Source organism: Cherax quadricarinatus, unplaced genomic scaffold (genome assembly GCF_038502225.1).
Source record: "Cherax quadricarinatus isolate ZL_2023a unplaced genomic scaffold, ASM3850222v1 Contig388, whole genome shotgun sequence".
In the NCBI taxonomy this organism is placed as follows: Eukaryota; Metazoa; Arthropoda; class Malacostraca; order Decapoda; family Parastacidae; genus Cherax; species Cherax quadricarinatus.
In genome coordinates this window covers 85456-102755 of record NW_027195414.1, presented here as the reverse complement: position 1 = coordinate 102755, position 17300 = coordinate 85456, and the positions used below count along the sequence as shown (strand labels likewise).

General features: G+C 40.9%; 1 long non-coding RNA gene across 1 annotated transcript; it reads left to right on the top strand.

Moving 5' to 3' along the window:
• Nucleotides 1-14073: 14073 nt before the first annotated feature.
• On the top strand, nucleotides 14074-15068 carry LOC138851349 (uncharacterized). The gene is made up of 2 exons (XR_011391170.1): nucleotides 14074-14547; nucleotides 14935-15068. It is a non-coding gene; the product is annotated as an uncharacterized lncRNA (long non-coding RNA).
• Nucleotides 15069-17300: the final 2232 nt, after the last annotated feature.

Below are 17300 nucleotides of genomic sequence, written 5' to 3'. Positions count from 1 at the left end.
TAGGATGGGAAGTGAGGAAGGGAGAATATCTGAGGGGACACAGATGGACTCCTGGACACACGAACCTGGGGAAGACTTAGTGTAGGATGGGAAGTGTACGATAGGAAGTTTAGGATGGGAAGTGAGGAAGGGAGAATATCTGAGGGGACACAGATGGACTCCTGGACACACGAACCTGGGGAAGACTTAGTGTAGGATGGGAAGTGTACGATAGGAAGTTTAGGATGGTAAGTGAGGAAGGGAGAATATCTGAGGGGACACAGATGGACTCCTGGACACATGAACCTGGGGAAGATTTAGTGTAGGATGGGAAGTGTACGATAGGAAGTTTAGGATGGGAAGTGAGGAAGGGAGAATATCTGAGGTGACACAGATGGACTCCTGGACACATGAACCTGGGGAAGACTTAGTGTAGATGGGAAGTGTACGATAGGAAGTTTAGGATAGGAAGTGTAGGATGGTAAGTGAGGAAGGGAGAATATCTGAGGGGACACAGATGGACTCCTGGACACATGAACCTGGGGAAGACTTAGATGCAAGATTACTGAGTGTAGGTTAGGAAGTTAGAAAGGGAGAATATCTGAGGGGACACATGAACCTGGGGAAACCATCAAAAACACAGTAAGTGGACCTTATATACGAACTACTAGCCTCCACGTAGCAAGATCTGGTAACTCAGAGATAACTCTGAGGCTGACAGTGGTAATAATATGCTCAGTGTTTCACCTGGATCAATCCCGGCAAGTTTCCTGACACTTGTTGCTGCTGTTCACCTAGTAGTGAGCAGTTATTATCACTTGTTCGCCTAGTAGTTAGTAGTTATTATCACTTGTTCACCTAGTAGTGAGTAGTTATTATCACATGTTCACCTAGTAGTGAGTAGTTATTGTTATCACTTGTTCACCTATTGTTAAGTAGTTATTGTTATCACTTGTTTACCTATTGTTAAGTAGTTATTGTTATCACTTGTTTACCTAGTGTTAAGTAGTTATTGTTATCACTTGTCCACCTAGTAGTGCACAGTAACATACAAAAGCTGAACCATAACACATAAAATGTTATAGAAAACACATATGAACAACTGAATAAGACACAAGGAAAGTACACTAACATACGGAGCATACATGTGGAACAATCAGCTGCTTCGCAAACTGGAACATACGTTGCATTTTGACCATACACAGAGTTTTATGATACAAACAATTCACACTGGTTAAAACCATTGACCTCAGATCACAAGAGTATCTGTGACTTCTTGTATATCACAATTCAAACATTGCAGCAGACAGGTGATAACAATCTATCAAAGATAATGAGGGACGGATCCAATGAAGTTATATCAGAAAAGAATGAATCAAAAGTCAGGTTTTAGTGTGATGTTGCCTCTTCAATATATTTGTGACATCACCTTCGTTACTCTGTTGGATATCACTCTCTTAACTATGTTTATTATACAACAACTTCTTCACTAGGGTTTACGGCACACTCACCCTTTTCTCAATCATTTTAGACGCATACTATGTTTGTGGGTCATCATCCTCTCCACTATCTTTACCTAATAAATTGCACTGTTAGTACAGTCTACTATTTATCACTAAGAAAAGACGTGTGAACATCATGAGAACGACCGTCAGAGTTACAAATTCATCAATCTTCCTTTCACAGCTTTTTCCTACATTCATCTGACTTTTTTTTCCTACATTCGTCTGATTTTTTTAAGTGTCTTATAATTGACTTTTTTATACGTCAGAGAGGAAAGCTAACTCGTGTACACTGTCTTTGTCTGTATTTAACGTTTGGCTCTCACCACTCTTTTTCTACCAGCTATTAATGATTTGGCCTCTTTTCTAACATCTAATATTTATTCATCACTTTATGACTTTGCTATAGCTGGTGCAGGCGCTAACTGCCAGCTAGCAGCAGTCTCTCACCAAAATGCTAGCAACCAATGAGCCAGTACTCGTGAGTTTAAACGCACCAGATTACAATACTAGATGTTGTGTTGTCTCTGATACTCCGTTATACCTGTAAGATTCCAGTATCCCCGAACGCGTTACAGTCAGATTTCTCGGTGTTCTGTTTGGTTGCCGGTTGTCCTGGAAACTTAAGATTACCTCCCCGAAAACAACTTGCCATAGCCGGCTGAACCTCCTTAAAACTCTCGCTAATCTTTCGTGGGGGAACAGATCGTCGAACTCTCCTTCGACTTCATTCAGCCCTAATTTTATCGAAACAAGATAATGGCAACCAAATATATTCTATGGCTTCTCCCACAACTCTTTTTAAACTTGCTTTTCGTTCTTTCCCTGTTGAGAGCCTATATGCAGAGGCGAATGTTCCATCTTTGAACGATCGGCGTTATGCCCATTGCCTCCATTAGTTTTCTTTCCTCTCATGACCCTCACGATCCTTCTACATACAGGATAGTAGTGGACGTTAGCAGAGGTCTATTATTTGTTCGTCGCACCTGTTTACTCCGTCTCTCTTTTCTTCGTCTACATTCACTCTTGACTGTTCTTCGGTTGCTCGCTTTATATGTTCATCTAGCATCTAACTTTTCTCTTTTCTCTTGGGAGGTTCCAACAGCTCGAATCTGTTCTTCCCCACTGTCGTGTGAGAAAGCTCAAATGTCTTAAGTTCTTATTCCTTTTTCTCGACCACTTCCTGTCTCATTTTCAGGCCATTACAGTTTACACTGATAGTTATAAATCCCATGACGGTGTCGGGTTTGTAGTAGTGTACCAGGACAGTGTTGTGCGAGGTCACTTATTAGACTCGGATAGCGTTTTCACAGCTGAGTTGTATGCAGTTCTCACAGCGATTATACGTAATGCGTATAGACCTACCTTTAGTGCTTTGCAGTTATCAAAAAAAATAATTCTCATTCCCTAGCTCTCCGCATTTCTAGCAAAAACAAAGATATCTTCTGCTAGGTCCCAAGTCATGTTGATGCTCAGGGCAACGAGCAGGCAGACTCTTCGGTAAGGCCAACGGTACATGACGTTCCCGTTTCACATAGAGGCATTCCATTCTTAGACTATTTTGCTGTAATTCATGACAAATTACATTCTATCAAGCTATGTTCAGGATCCTAATCTTCTTATAGTGGAGGTTGTGGTTGGGAAACTACGCTTTCCCGTCTTCGCATCGTGCACACATGTCTCACTCATAGGTATCTCATGGAGAAGCGCCCAGTTCCACTCTTGAGAATTTTCCAGTTCCAATTTTAGTTTCTCCATATTTTATTGGCTTATCCTATTTACCAGCGAACATACAGAATTTACCTCAGATATCGTCATTGCTCTAACACCCTTACTTTATCTTCCCTCCTCGCTGAGGACCCCACCTTGGACACAGACTCCCTCTTTGACTTTTAACAGCAACAGATTTATTCTACCACTTTGGATTATACTTCCTTTAGCATTCTTCACAGTCGGTAGTCTCAGATCAAGCGTAACAAATAGTAAGCACACACTACCATGCAACTGGATGTTCTCTGTGGGTTTAACATTAAGTTTTGATTATAATATGTATAACAGAATTGTCCATGAATAAAACATGGGATCGATCCCCGGCTAGCCGCCGTTTATTACTAAAATACCATTTGTTACTGGTTGCATTTATATATATGTATATATATAATATATATATATATATATTTCGTCTATTCCGTCAGAATCAAGAAAAGTTTTGTGTTTGTGAATTCAGTGAGGGAACATAACGGTCACCTATGGGTAGGAGAGGTCGGTGAGGGGAGGCCTAATGGAGGGGGAGGAGGCGGAGGTTGAGGGGTAAAACTGTCCCCCCCCTTCCCCAAACAGGCGCGCATACACCGTGTGCTCGTGTTACAACAATGGTGTGTTTGTTCACCGTGTGTATAGTGTATATATTCTATAGTGTACAGTGCATAGTATGTGCATGGTATGCGCATAGCATGTGAAGTGTATAGCGGTGTGTCGTTGATAGTGGGGGCAGTGCACTGAGCATAGTGGTGTATAGTAACATGTGCACTGAGCATCTGGTGTATAGTGACTTGTCCTGGGAGGGAGTGAGTGCCCTACTCCGCCTCAGCACACATCTTCCACCGCCCACCACAAGGACTGGACACCCCTCTCCTCCCCCCCCACCACCACCACCATGAACCACATGCGGAATGTGCCATGCGCCATTTTCCCTTCAGCTTGGGCTTATCACACAGTTTGAGGTATGGCAGACGATGAAGCCAGCCAGCCACAAAGCCAGGGAAACAATGCACCCAACAATGAAAGAAGAGGCACATGTCAGGTGTGTGGAGAGTTTCGAGCACGCAACAGGGACGGCCGTATTCGTGCACACAATAGGTGTGCGGGATCACATATGCCCCCAGCAGAGAGCAGCCCACAGCCTCCACAGGCAGATGACAATTCCAATGGCAACCTCGTCACTTGCGATAACCTTCTGTTGGCATTCAAATCCACTGCTAGCAGTACACTATCCCACATCCCTAAAGCAGCTCGCCCATATGCAGCAGGGAAATTCACAGACCTTCTTAAGCGGGTGAATGGAGGTTCCACTAACTTAGAAGCCCGAGGCACCATCCAAGCATGGCGCAACCTTCTCTTGTTCGGCAATGTCTGTCTTGCAGTTCCTGAAAGACGAGGCAAACTGCTAACCACGTCAGTTATCAAGGCAGTGCGCAACTACCCAAGAACGGATAACTATGTCCCCCTGCCCCATCATCGCAGGAATCAAAGAGGCAGACCCAAGAAAAGTCCTACTGAGAACGAGAAAATTTGCGCACAGGTTAGCAAAAAAATTGAGGAAGGTAACACAGTGGGAGCAATAAGAATAATTACAAGTGACGACACTGTAGCCCCCAAGGATGAGACCACGGCCCAAGCACTAAGAGACAACCATCCAACCAGGGACACCACAGCCATCAACGACAACCCTGAGGAAGACCCTATCACTGAACAATTAATTTTGCCAGAATCGGAAGTCTATAAGGCGATCGTGTCATTTCCAGCAGGATCTCCAGGAGGTTACACTGGAATTCGACCTCAGCACCTCAAAGAGATGGTAAATCCAGTACTCGGTGAATCTGCATCAATTCTTCTCACCGAGTTAACAACTTTCGTCAACAATTGCCTGGCTGGGCGAATCCCAGAAGAAATTAAACCTTTCTTTTTTGGAGCCTCACTATGTGCTTTGAAGAAGAGGGATGGGGGAATCAGACCCATTGCAGTTGGAAACACTCTCCGCCGTCTCGTTGCCAAAGCAGCAGTGAGAAACATTCGCCTAGAAGCTGCCACTTTACTCCAGCCACACCAACTGGGCTTTGGGGTCTCTCAAGGCAGTGAAGCTGCAGCTCATGCGGCAAGGGCCTACATCAGGGACCTACCAGAAGACAAGGCCATAGTCAAACTTGATTTTAGAAATGCCTTTAATATGGTGAGGAGAGATGCTGTTTTGCCAGCTGTTCGGGTTCGGTTCCCCAGTCTCTTTCCCTTCATTTCAGCCGGCTACAGCAAACCCTCAATTCTTTTGTTTGGAGAACATGAAATTCAATCATCAGAGGGTGTTCAGCAGGGTGACCCACTTGCTCCACTTCTCTTCTGCTTGGCAGTAAGAGAACTAACTTCCAGCCTACGCAGTGAGCTCAATATCTGGTACCTGGATGATGGCACTCTGGCAGGTACTGAAGAGTCCCTCGTGGGGGACCTACAACTGGTGAAAACACAGGGAGAAGGCTTGGGACTCATCCTCAATCCCTCTAAGTGTGAAATCATCACAGCGAACCAGGAAATAATCAATGCTGTTCGAAGAATCCTCCCGGAAATCTCAACTACAACTCCGTCCAACAGTACCCTCTTGGGGGCACCGCTGGGTCACCAGGCCATCGATACTGTCCTCAGGGACAAATTGAATGACCTTATGAGAATGGAGGAGAGAATAAGCGATCTTGATGCCCATGATGCTCTGTATCTCCTCACAAGGTGTCTTACTATGCCAAGACTCACTTACTTCTTGAGGTGTGCACCCTCTTTTGACAACCCAACACTTGATGAATATGATGCACACCTGAGATCAACTTTTAAGAAGGCACTGAACCTGTCACTAGAGGATGAGCAATGGGATCAGGCAACCCTCCCAGTGCGACTGGGAGGTATAGGGGTGCGTAAAGCAACGCATGTTGCTTTACCTGCTTTTCTGTCTTCGTGTTTGGCTTCCAGTGCATTAGTCAAGAAGATAGTGCCCGAACGCTTGAGAGACTTGGTAGGAGCTCAAGACCCCAGGTTTACTGAAGCAGCAATTCGGTGGGACACCCTTACAGACTCCTCCAGTAGACCAGCTCCTCCCAAACAGCACAAACAGTCCCACTGGGACAAACCGATCATGGAAAAAATCGCCAACACAATGCTCTCCAATGCTTCAGGAAAGAACAAAGCTCGTCTCCTGGCAGTGAAGGCACCACACTCAGGAGATTTCCTGTTAGCTGTTCCCAATTCCTCCCTGGGCACCCGTCTCGACCCACAGGCCATTCGGATTGGTGTTGCTCTTCGCCTAGCCGCCCCCATCCTCACCGAACATAGGTGTATTTGCGGCAGGGCGACAGCTGATCAATTCGGACTCCATGGTCTCGTGTGCCACACAGCAGAAGGGAAGTATGCCAGACATGAGGAGATCAATGACATAATAAAGAGAAGCCTCGCCACAGCCCGTTGCCCAGCTCAACGGGAACCCCAAGTACAGAGGTCTGATGGAAGTCAAAAGCGTCCTGATGGAGCCACTATGCTACCCTGGAAGGATGGAAAGCAGATTGCCTGGGACTACACCTGTGCTGCCACATTGGCAGACACCTACTTGCCATACTCTGTAGTGGAAGGGGGTGGAGCTGCCAGCCACAGGGAGACCCAGAAGATCCGAAAATATAAAGACCTTCCCCCTTGCTATAACTTCATTCCAATAGGGTCGGAGACCCTTGGAGCATGGGGCAAGTGTGCTCTAAAGTTCCTCAAAGAGCTGGATGAAAAGCTCATCATAGAAACCAAGGACCACAGGGCGACCAGCTTCCTCTTTCAGAGACTCAGTGTTGCGATCCAGAGAGGAAATGCCTGCAGCATTCTGGGCACGCGGCCCACCGCAGGGGAGCTGGACGAAGTATTCGAGATGTAGCTCTGAGTTACCTATGTTGTTTTACTTTGTATCATATTTTTGTGAATGTTTTGTCAATGTATTTTGTCTTTAAATAAAATATATATACATAATATAGGGGGTGGTAGGAGAAAATTCTCAAACAGCTTCAGGGAGAATCTTGAGTTTTCCCAGAAGCAAGTTTATTCTTTTCTCTGAGGATGAGGGTCCCCATAACAGTTCTAGAGGTGGTACCTCCCTATATTTATATATATAAATATATATATATATATATATATATACATAAATATATATATATAAATATATATATATATATATATATATATATATATATATATATATATATATATATATATATTTTTTATTTTTATTATCACACCGGCCGATTCCCACCAAGGCAGGGTGGCCCGAAAAAGAAAAACTTTCACCATCATTCACTCCATCACTGTCTTGCCAGAAGGGTGCTTTACACTACAGTTTTTAAACTGCAACATTAACACCCCTCCTTCAGAGTGCAGGCACTGTACTTCCCATCTCCAGGACTCAAGTCCGGCCTGCCGGTTTCCCTGAATCCCTTCATAAATGTTACTTTGCTCACACTCCAACAGCACGTCAAGTATTAAAAACCATTTGTCTCCATTCACTCCTATCAAACACGCTCACGCATGCCTGCTGGAAGTCCAAGCCCCTCGCACACAAAACCTCCTTTACCCCCTCCCTCCAACCCTTCCTAGGCCGACCCCTACCCCGCCTTCCTTCCACTACAGACTGATACACTCTTGAAGTCATTCTGTTTCGCTCCATTCTCTCTACATGTCCGAACCACCTCAACAACCCTTCCTCAGCCCTCTGGACAACAGTTTTGGTAATCCCGCACCTCCTCCTAACTTCCAAACTACGAATTCTCTGCATTATATTCACACCACACATTGCCCTCAGACATGACATCTCCACTGCCTCCAGCCTTCTCCTCGCTGCAACATTCATCACCCACGCTTCACACCCATATAAGAGCGTTGGTAAAACTATACTCTCATACATTCCCCTCTTTGCCTCCAAGGACAAAGTTCTTTGTCTCCACAGACTCCTAAGTGCACCACTCATTCTTTTTCCCTCATCAATTCTATGATTCACCTCATCTTTCATAGACCCATCCGCTGACACGTCCACTCCCAAATATCTGAATACGTTCACCTCCTCCATACTCTCTCCCTCCAATCTGATATTCAATCTTTCATCACCTAATCTTTTTGTTATCCTCATAACCTTACTCTTTCCTGTATTCACCTTTAATTTTCTTCTTTTGCACACCCTACCAAATTCATCCACCAATCTCTGCAACTTCTCTTCAGAATCTCCCAAGAGCACAGTGTCATCAGCAAAGAGCAGCTGTGACAACTCCCACTTTGTGTGTGATTCTTTATCTTTTAACTCCACGCCTCTTGCCAAGACCCTCGCATTTACTTCTCTTACAACCCCATCTATAAATATATTAAACAACCACGGTGACATCACACATCCTTGTCTAAGGCCTACTTTTACTGGGAAAAAATTTCCCTCTTTCCTACATACTCTAACTTGAGCCTCACTATCCTCGTAAAAACTCTTCACTGCTTTCAGTAACCTACCTCCTACACCATACACTTGCAACATCTGCCACATTGCCCCCCTATCCACCCTGTCATACGCCTTTTCCAAATCCATAAATGCCACAAAGACCTCTTTAGCCTTATCTAAATACTGTTCACTTATATGTTTCACTGTAAACACCTGGTCCACACACCCCCTACCTTTCCTAAAGCCTCCTTGTTCATCTGCTATCCTATTCTCCGTCTTACTCTTAATTCTTTCAATTATAACTCTACCATACACTTTACCAGGTACACTCAACAGACTTATCCCCCTATAATTTTTGCACTCTCTTTTATCCCCTTTGCCTTTATACAAAGGAACTATGCATGCTCTCTGCCAATCCCTAGGTACCTTACCCTCTTCCATACATTTATTAAATAATTGCACCAACCACTCCAAAACTATATCCCCACCTGCTTTTAACATTTCTATCTTTATCCCATCAATCCCGGCTGCCTTACCCCCTTTCATTTTACCTACTGCCTCACGAACTTCCCCCACACTCACAACTGGCTCTTCCTCACTCCTACAAGATGTTATTCCTCCTTGCCCTATACACGAAATCACAGCTTCCCTATCTTCATCAACATTTAACAATTCCTCAAAATATTCCTTCCATCTTCCCAATACCTCTAACTCTCCATTTAATAACGCTCCTCTCCTATTTTTAACTGACAAATCCATTTGTTCTCTAGGCTTTCTTAACTTGTTAATCTCACTCCAAAACTTTTTCTTATTTTCAACAAAATTTGTTGATAACATCTCACCCACTCTCTCATTTGCTCTCTTTTTACATTGCTTCACCACTCTCTTAACTTCTCTCTTTTTCTCCATATACTCTTCCCTCCTTGCATCACTTCTACTTTGTAAAAACTTCTCATATGCTAACTTTTTCTCCCTTACTACTCTCTTTACATCATCATTCCACCAATCGCTCCTCTTCCCTCCTGCACCCACTTTCCTGTAACCACAAACTTCTGCTGAACACTCTAACACTACATTTTTAAACCTACCCCATACCTCTTCGACCCCATTGCCTATGCTCTCATTAGCCCATCTATCCTCCAATAGCTGTTTATATCTTACCCTAACTGCCTCCTCTTTTAGTTTATAAACCTTCACCTCTCTCTTCCCTGATGCTTCTATTCTCCTTGTATCCCATCTACCTTTTACTCTCAGTGTAGCTACAACTAGAAAGTGATCTGATATATCTGTGGCCCCTCTATAAACATGTACATCCTGAAGTCTACTCAACAGTCTTTTATCTACCAATACATAATCCAACAAACTACTGTCATTTCTCCCTACATCATATCGTGTATACTTATTTATCCTCTTTTTCTTAAAATATGTATTACCTATAACTAAACCCCTTTCTATACAAAGTTCAATCAAAGGGCTCCCATTATCATTTACACCTGGCACCCCAAACTTACCTACCACACCCTCTCTAAAAGTTTCTCCTACTTTAGCATTCAAGTCCCCTACCACAATTACTCTCTCACTTGGTTCAAAGGCTCCTATACATTCACTTAACATCTCCCAAAATCTCTCTCTCTCCTCTGCATTCCTCTCTTCTCCAGGTGCATACACGCTTATTATGACCCACTTCTCGCATCCAACCTTTACTTTAATCCACATAATTCTTGAATTTACACATTCATATTCTCTTTTCTCCTTCCATAACTGATCATTTAACATTACTGCTACCCCTTCCTTTGCTCTAACTCTCTCAGATACTCCAGATTTAATCCCATTTATTTCCCCCCACTGAAACTCTCCTACCCCCTTCAGCTTTGTTTCGCTTAGGGCCAGGACATCCAACTTCTTTTCATTCATAACATCAGCAATCATCTGTTTCTTGTCATCCGCACTACATCCACGCACATTTAAGCAACCCAGTTTTATAAAGTTTTTCTTCTTCTCTTTTTTAGTAATTGTATACAGGAGAAGGGGTTACTATATATACATATATATACATATATATATACTATATATACATATATATATATATATATATATATATATATATATATATACATACATATATATATAAGTCGATTTTTCCTCTGAGCGAGGAATTCCGGTTTGGGCCTTCCTCTGAGCGAGGAATTCCGGTTTGGGCCTTCCTCTGAGCGAGGAATTCCGGTTTGGGCCTTCCACTGAGCGAGGACTTCCGGTTTAGGCCTTCCACTGAGCGAGGTATCCGGTCTAGGACCAGCAGCTGGAGGGTCACCTTTTCACACCTAGGTGTTACTTCCGGTTTTGACCATGACCTCGCCCTCGAGACTACCTCACCCTTGACCCCCCCAACCAATACCCCCGCCCACGACCCTACCTTTATAAGTTACTCACACATTAGGCTCAATGTTTTTAATATATTGTTTAATATCTGTGAAAAGTTCTCTCCAAATTAATTTCCACTTCTTTGTGTTGTACCATCTATGCAAAATACACAGATTATACTGTCGATTAAATATTTGACTGACAAAGTTTTCAGGTATATTGTTTTCCAAAATATAATATACCAGATCATCACTCCACTCCGTTGCCATTTCATCAATGAATTTATGCGAATCAAGTTCATTTTCTAACCAATTTTTAACTCGCTGAAAATTCTTTTCACTCAATGTTTCACCATCTTTCCTTAAGAGTTGATTGGTAGTGTTGCAAAATTCCAACCAAGGAAGATCTTTCACCATTTCACAAATAACAATGAAATCGGCAAGTTTCCCCATATTAGATGCTTTCTATGCGGGTTCCGGACAATGTCTGGGGTGACTTACACACAACACTCTCCCATACACATAAAGAGTTGCTAAATAGTATTAAATGAAAAATTTCATTAAACTTACCTAAACTAGGATCAGCCATTTCAAAATCCATTTTCTTAATTAATTTTTTGGGCTTTGGTATAATAAAAGTTTGAGATAAATGACTACTCCATTCACATTCTCGTAACAATAAATTTTCCAATATTTCTTCGCTCCATCGTTGAGTCATTTCTCGTACCTCAGCTACAATCTCTTCTTTTGAGAGAACAGGTTCCGCATCAACTCTTTTTTGAATGGGTTCGACTCTCTTAATTGTATATAACATTTCTATAAACACCGCACTAGTATGTTTTGTCGCAACCACCTCCATATTTCTTCTTCAAGTGATTCCTTACCATTTCACTCCAAATATTTATACCAAAAATTTCAATCGTTGTCATCATCGATTATCTTTTTTTTTTTATACAAATACTCATTACAGGGGATTTCTTCAAAGCATATATATTATCCATTTCAAATTGTGTTCCCCTTATTAACTTTAATGAACTAAAAGTGTTAACTTTCATCATTTTTCAGTAAAAAGATTTATTCAGACAATATTTTTTGGCAACACTTGCTTGTGACGTCACTATCCAGCAACGCGTTAAAACAGGTTAGAACATCTTCCCTTTATTATTTTAAAATGAACTAAAAGCAATGACGTCACGATACTCATTGAACAAATTATCTTACCCCAAACACTTTTAGTTCATTTAAGTTAACAAGGGGAAAGTTCATGCATTTCCAAGTATGCACCATCGGTATAGTAATAACATAATACCATTGAAGTAAGTTATGATCCCCTTCCTGTATGACACTAAACTCGTGGTGATTCATTCACCTATCGTCATGGTGATGCCACGTAGTGTTTTTCATGAAACAAATTTCTCTACACATATAGTTATAAAAAACTACTAACATGTCAACCCTCGCGGTGAAAAGAGTATAAGAAGACACGTCCATATTGAGTTACAAGAGTATTTAGATGAAGACGCGGAAGTTACATGTGAAAAATTTGTTACAGAAGCAAGTGTCTACACACCACTGAACTGATAAAGAAATGATTAATTCGATAGAAGACCTTGATCAGTCACCTTCCTTCGTTTTGGAGGGTTGTGATCAATATCTCACCGATAAAGAAATGCTTATAGCAATGGAAGATTTTGAACGTGAGTTTTTAATGAGATATTAATGAGTAAAATTCACCCACATTGTAATTTTTAGAAATTCTAATGAGAAATATTTTTTCATTTGTTGTGTAACAAACTTAATTTTTGGGATATAATACTATATTTTATCAAAATTGCAGGTAAAGAAGCAACAAAAGATGAAGAAAAATATCTTTTGGTAATGCAAGGGAATATTACAAAAGATTTTAGTGGCAGTGATAAAATTCTTTTAGTACAACAAGCAAATTGTTGCGCTGTTAAATTGAAAAAGGGAGGTCTTGCTGATGCTTTAAGTCAGGTTTTACCACTTAGCAATCCTTATTTATTTAGATCACCTGGATGTCATAAAGCAAATCTAGCTAGTGAAGTCACTCGTGATAAATTTGGAAGCATAAAATTTGTAAATAATGGAAAAAATAACCCCATGATTGTCAATATGTTCGCACAGTATGCGATGGGACCTCCACATAAGTATTATATGAACTGTAAAGTTGATGAGGCCTACTATAATACATGCAAATATTTAGATACAAAGAAAGGTCGTGAGATTATATTCAAAGAGTGCATGAATGAACTTGTTAAGTGGTTATTAACAGATCCCAACGGGATTATAATGGAAAAAGTCGTGTTTCCAGAAGGAATTGGGTGTGCTTCAGCCGGAGGTGATTGGCATGCATATCTTAAAATCATTCTTGATTTTGCAAAGGAATTAAAAAAACGTCGTAGAAATATTGTTATCATTATTGTAAAATATGCCAAATAAAATATCTCTATAATACTTTTTTGTTTTATTCACCAGCATTTTAGTTCATTTAAGTTAACAAGGGGAAAGTTCTTGAGTTTGCAAAGGAATTAAAAAAAACGTCATAGAAATATTGTTATCATTATTGTAAAATATGTCAAATAAAATATCTCTATAATACTTTTTTATTCACCAGCAGTCTAAAACCTTATTAGGCAACTGAATAGAGATCATACGTCTGGCAGGAACGGTGCTGAGTATAAAAATCTCTGTTCTCTGATGGTCGTGCATTAGTACCTCTTCCAGCAGGGTGCGACTAACCAGATCAAGAAAATGGAGACAGCCAATAGGATGGAAAAATATTTTAAAATTGAAGAAGGAAAATTGTACGATGAAAAATATTGTCGTGACAACGTCTGCATTGTTTGTCATGTGAATTGTGTTGCTATAAAAGGATATGGTGCAAGTTATTATTTGGGTAAGAAATATCCTTATGCTGATGTGTATCGAAGTAGAGAACCATTATTTAATCTTAGAAGATGCAGAGTTGAAGATCGTGATACTTCTGGAAATGTTATCGAGTTTGAACCTTCACCGGATCAAAGAAAATTGAATCTTCCTTATTTAGCAGCCATAATAAGCCAATTTGGTATTGCTGGACCATTGGAGGAAAATACCATTTCTCAAAATTTAATTGAAAAATCAAGAGATGCTCATTTGGTGTATGGTTTAAAGAAAGATACTATCGCAGACAGAATAAGATATTTCAAGGAATCCATTGAGAGACTCATAAAAAGTGTGAAAGACAATAAAAATATACGCGAGGTTATCTTTCTGAAAGGTATTGGGAGGTGTGAAACTTCAAATGATTATATCTGGAATACGCACTATAAACCTATACTCGAAGATATGATAATGAAATTTAAGGAAGAAGGTATTCGATCAACCATGGTTGTCAAAGAAGAAATGAAAAACATTAACCAAGGTCAAGAATTAGAAGATGATTCGAAGTTATTGTCTTCTAGAATTGAAGGAAGTGCTTGGTATCCCTCATGAGGTAAGCAAAATTATTTACCTTGTATCAGTGCTTTAATTCATTTAAATTATTATGAGGAAGTAATTATAACTTGAAGAGAGATATATTTGAATTAATATATATAACTCATATTTATCTCTTCATGAAAATGTAACACTTACCTTTTCGACTTTCTCTACCTGAACACCGAGAATCATGTCTACCATAATACTTACATCACTAAAGTTAATAAGGGAACGCAGTACGATCATGCTTTTTAAGTCATGAATGGGGAGATATTTAAGTTAACGAGAAGAATATGTTTGGGATAGTGAAAAAATAAGTAACTTTTAGTTGGTTATATCTTTTACAGGTGATGGTGCAAATTTCTCCCCATTATATGTTAATGAATTATATTAAAATTTACAGGTACCGATGTGACGGGACTTGGAAGAACAAGACTTAGAGAGGAGGATTTATGATGTTTAGATCGTGTTGTTACACCAAGATTAATATGTTTCATTCATTAAAAAGAGAAATGTTTAATAAAAATTTTTAAGACATGATGAAGTTTTAAATCAAACCTTACCATGAAAAAAAAATGTATTGAGGTAGAATACAAATGTTATATCTCAATCTTCCCCTTATTATTTTAAAATGAACTAAAAAGCAATGACCTCACCAAATTTTAGAACAAGAGGACACAGTTGGTCAGGAAAGAGATGATTTTCTACCTTGGATGTTACCCGCATTTCATGGCGCCTGTCTGTCCTGAGTTGACGCAGGTGTTCGGTAAGGCGATGATTATCTTAAATCTACCTTGGGTGTGAACCGCATTACCCAGTGGTGTTGGGGGGAAGGGGTGACCCACAATGAGTCTCTCAGAGCGAGGAAAGTGTTTCTATTCGGAAATCGAGTAAATATTTCTACCATTGAGTGTGTTTACCAACAAGAAAATAATGTTCGATTTTACGATAAAGTTTTCAAAACTAATTTGGAAATATCCAAAATGGAGTCGTTCAAAGTAATTCTGGAGTACTCTAATGTATTTTGGGGGTGTTCCAATATATTTTAGGTTAGGTTAGGATAGGTTCGGCTAGGTTAGGTTGGGTTAGGTTAAGATAGGTTAGGATAGGTTAGGTAATGGTTAGGCAAGGTTAGGTTGGGTTAGGTTAAGATAGGTTAGGTTAGGTTATGTTAGGTAAGGTTAGGTTAGGTTAGGTTAGGTTAGGATAAGTTAGGTAAGGTTAGGATAGGTTAGGTTAGGTTAAGTTAGGTTAGGGTAGGTTCGGTTAGGTTAGGTTAGGTTAGGCTAGGTTATGTTAGGTAAGGTTAGGTTAGGGTAGGTTCGGCTAGGTTAGGTTAGGTTAGGTTAAGTTAGGTTAGGTTAGGCTAGGTTAGGTTAGGTTCGGTTAGGTTAGGTTAGGTTAGGTTAGGTTAGGTTAGGTTAGGTTAGGTTAGGTAATGGTTAGGCAAGGTTAGGTTAGGTTAGGTTAGGTTAGGTTAGGTTAGGTTAGGTTAGGTTAGGTAATGGTTAGGCAAGGTTAGATTAGGTTAGGTAAAGGTTAGGTAAAGGTTAGGTTAGGTTAGGTTAAGTGGTAAGGTTAGGTTAGGTTATGTTAGGTAAGGTTAGGTTAGGTTATGTTAGGTAAGGTTAGGTTAGGTTAGGTTAGGTTAGGATAAGTTAGGTAAGGTTAGGATAGGTTAGGTTAGGTTAAGTTAGGTTAGGGTAGGTTCGGTTAGGTTAGGTTAGGTTAGGCTAGGTTATGTTAGGTAAGGTTAGGTTAGGCTAGGTTATGTTAGGTAAGGTTAGGTTAGGGTAGGTTCGGCTAGGTTAGGTTAGGTTAGGTTAAGTTAGGTTAGGTTAGGCTAGGTTAGGTTAGGTTCGGTTAGGTTAGGTTAGGTTAGGTTAGGTTAGGTTAGGTTAGGTTAGTTAGGTAATGGTTAGGCAAGGTTAGGTTAGGTTAGGTTAGGTTAGGTTAGGTTAGGTTAGGTTAGGTTAGGTAATGGTTAGGCAAGGTTAGATTAGGTTAGGTAAAGGTTAGGTAAAGGTTAGGTTAGGTTAGGTTAAGTTAGGTAAGGTTAGGATAGGTTAGGTTAGGTTTGGTTAGGTTAGGTTAGGTTAGGATAGGTTCGGTTAGGTTAGGTTAGGCTAGGTTAGGATAAGTTAGGTTAGGGTATGTTAGGTTAGGTTAGCTCCTGGCCCCGCCTCTTCACTGATCGCTACTGGATCCTCTCTCTCTCTGCTTCCTGAGCTTTGTCATACCTCTTCTTAAAACTATGTATGGTTCCTGCCTCCACTACTTCACTTGCTAGGCTATTCCACTTGCTGACAACTCTATGACTGAAGAAATACTTCCTAACGTCCCTGTGACTCGTCTGAGTCTTCAGCTTCCAGTTGTGACCCCTTGTCCCTGTGTCCCCTCTCTGGAACATCCTATCTCTGTCCACCTTGTCTATTCCCCGCAGTATCTTGTATGTCGTTATCATGTCTCCCCTGACCCTTCTGTCCTCCAGTGTCGTCAGTCCGATTTCCCTTAACCTTTCCTCGTACGACATTCCCTTGAGCTCTGGGACTAGCCTTGTTGCAAACCTTTGTACTTTCTCTAACTTCTTGACGTGCTTGACCAGGTGTGGGTTCCAGACTGGTGCTGCATACTCCAGTATGGGTCTAACATACACAGTGTACAGTGTCTTGAACGATTCCTTATTAAGGTATCGGAACGCTATTCTCAGGTTTGCCAGGCGCCCGTATGCTGCAGCGGTTATTTGGTTGATGTGTGCCTCCGGTGATG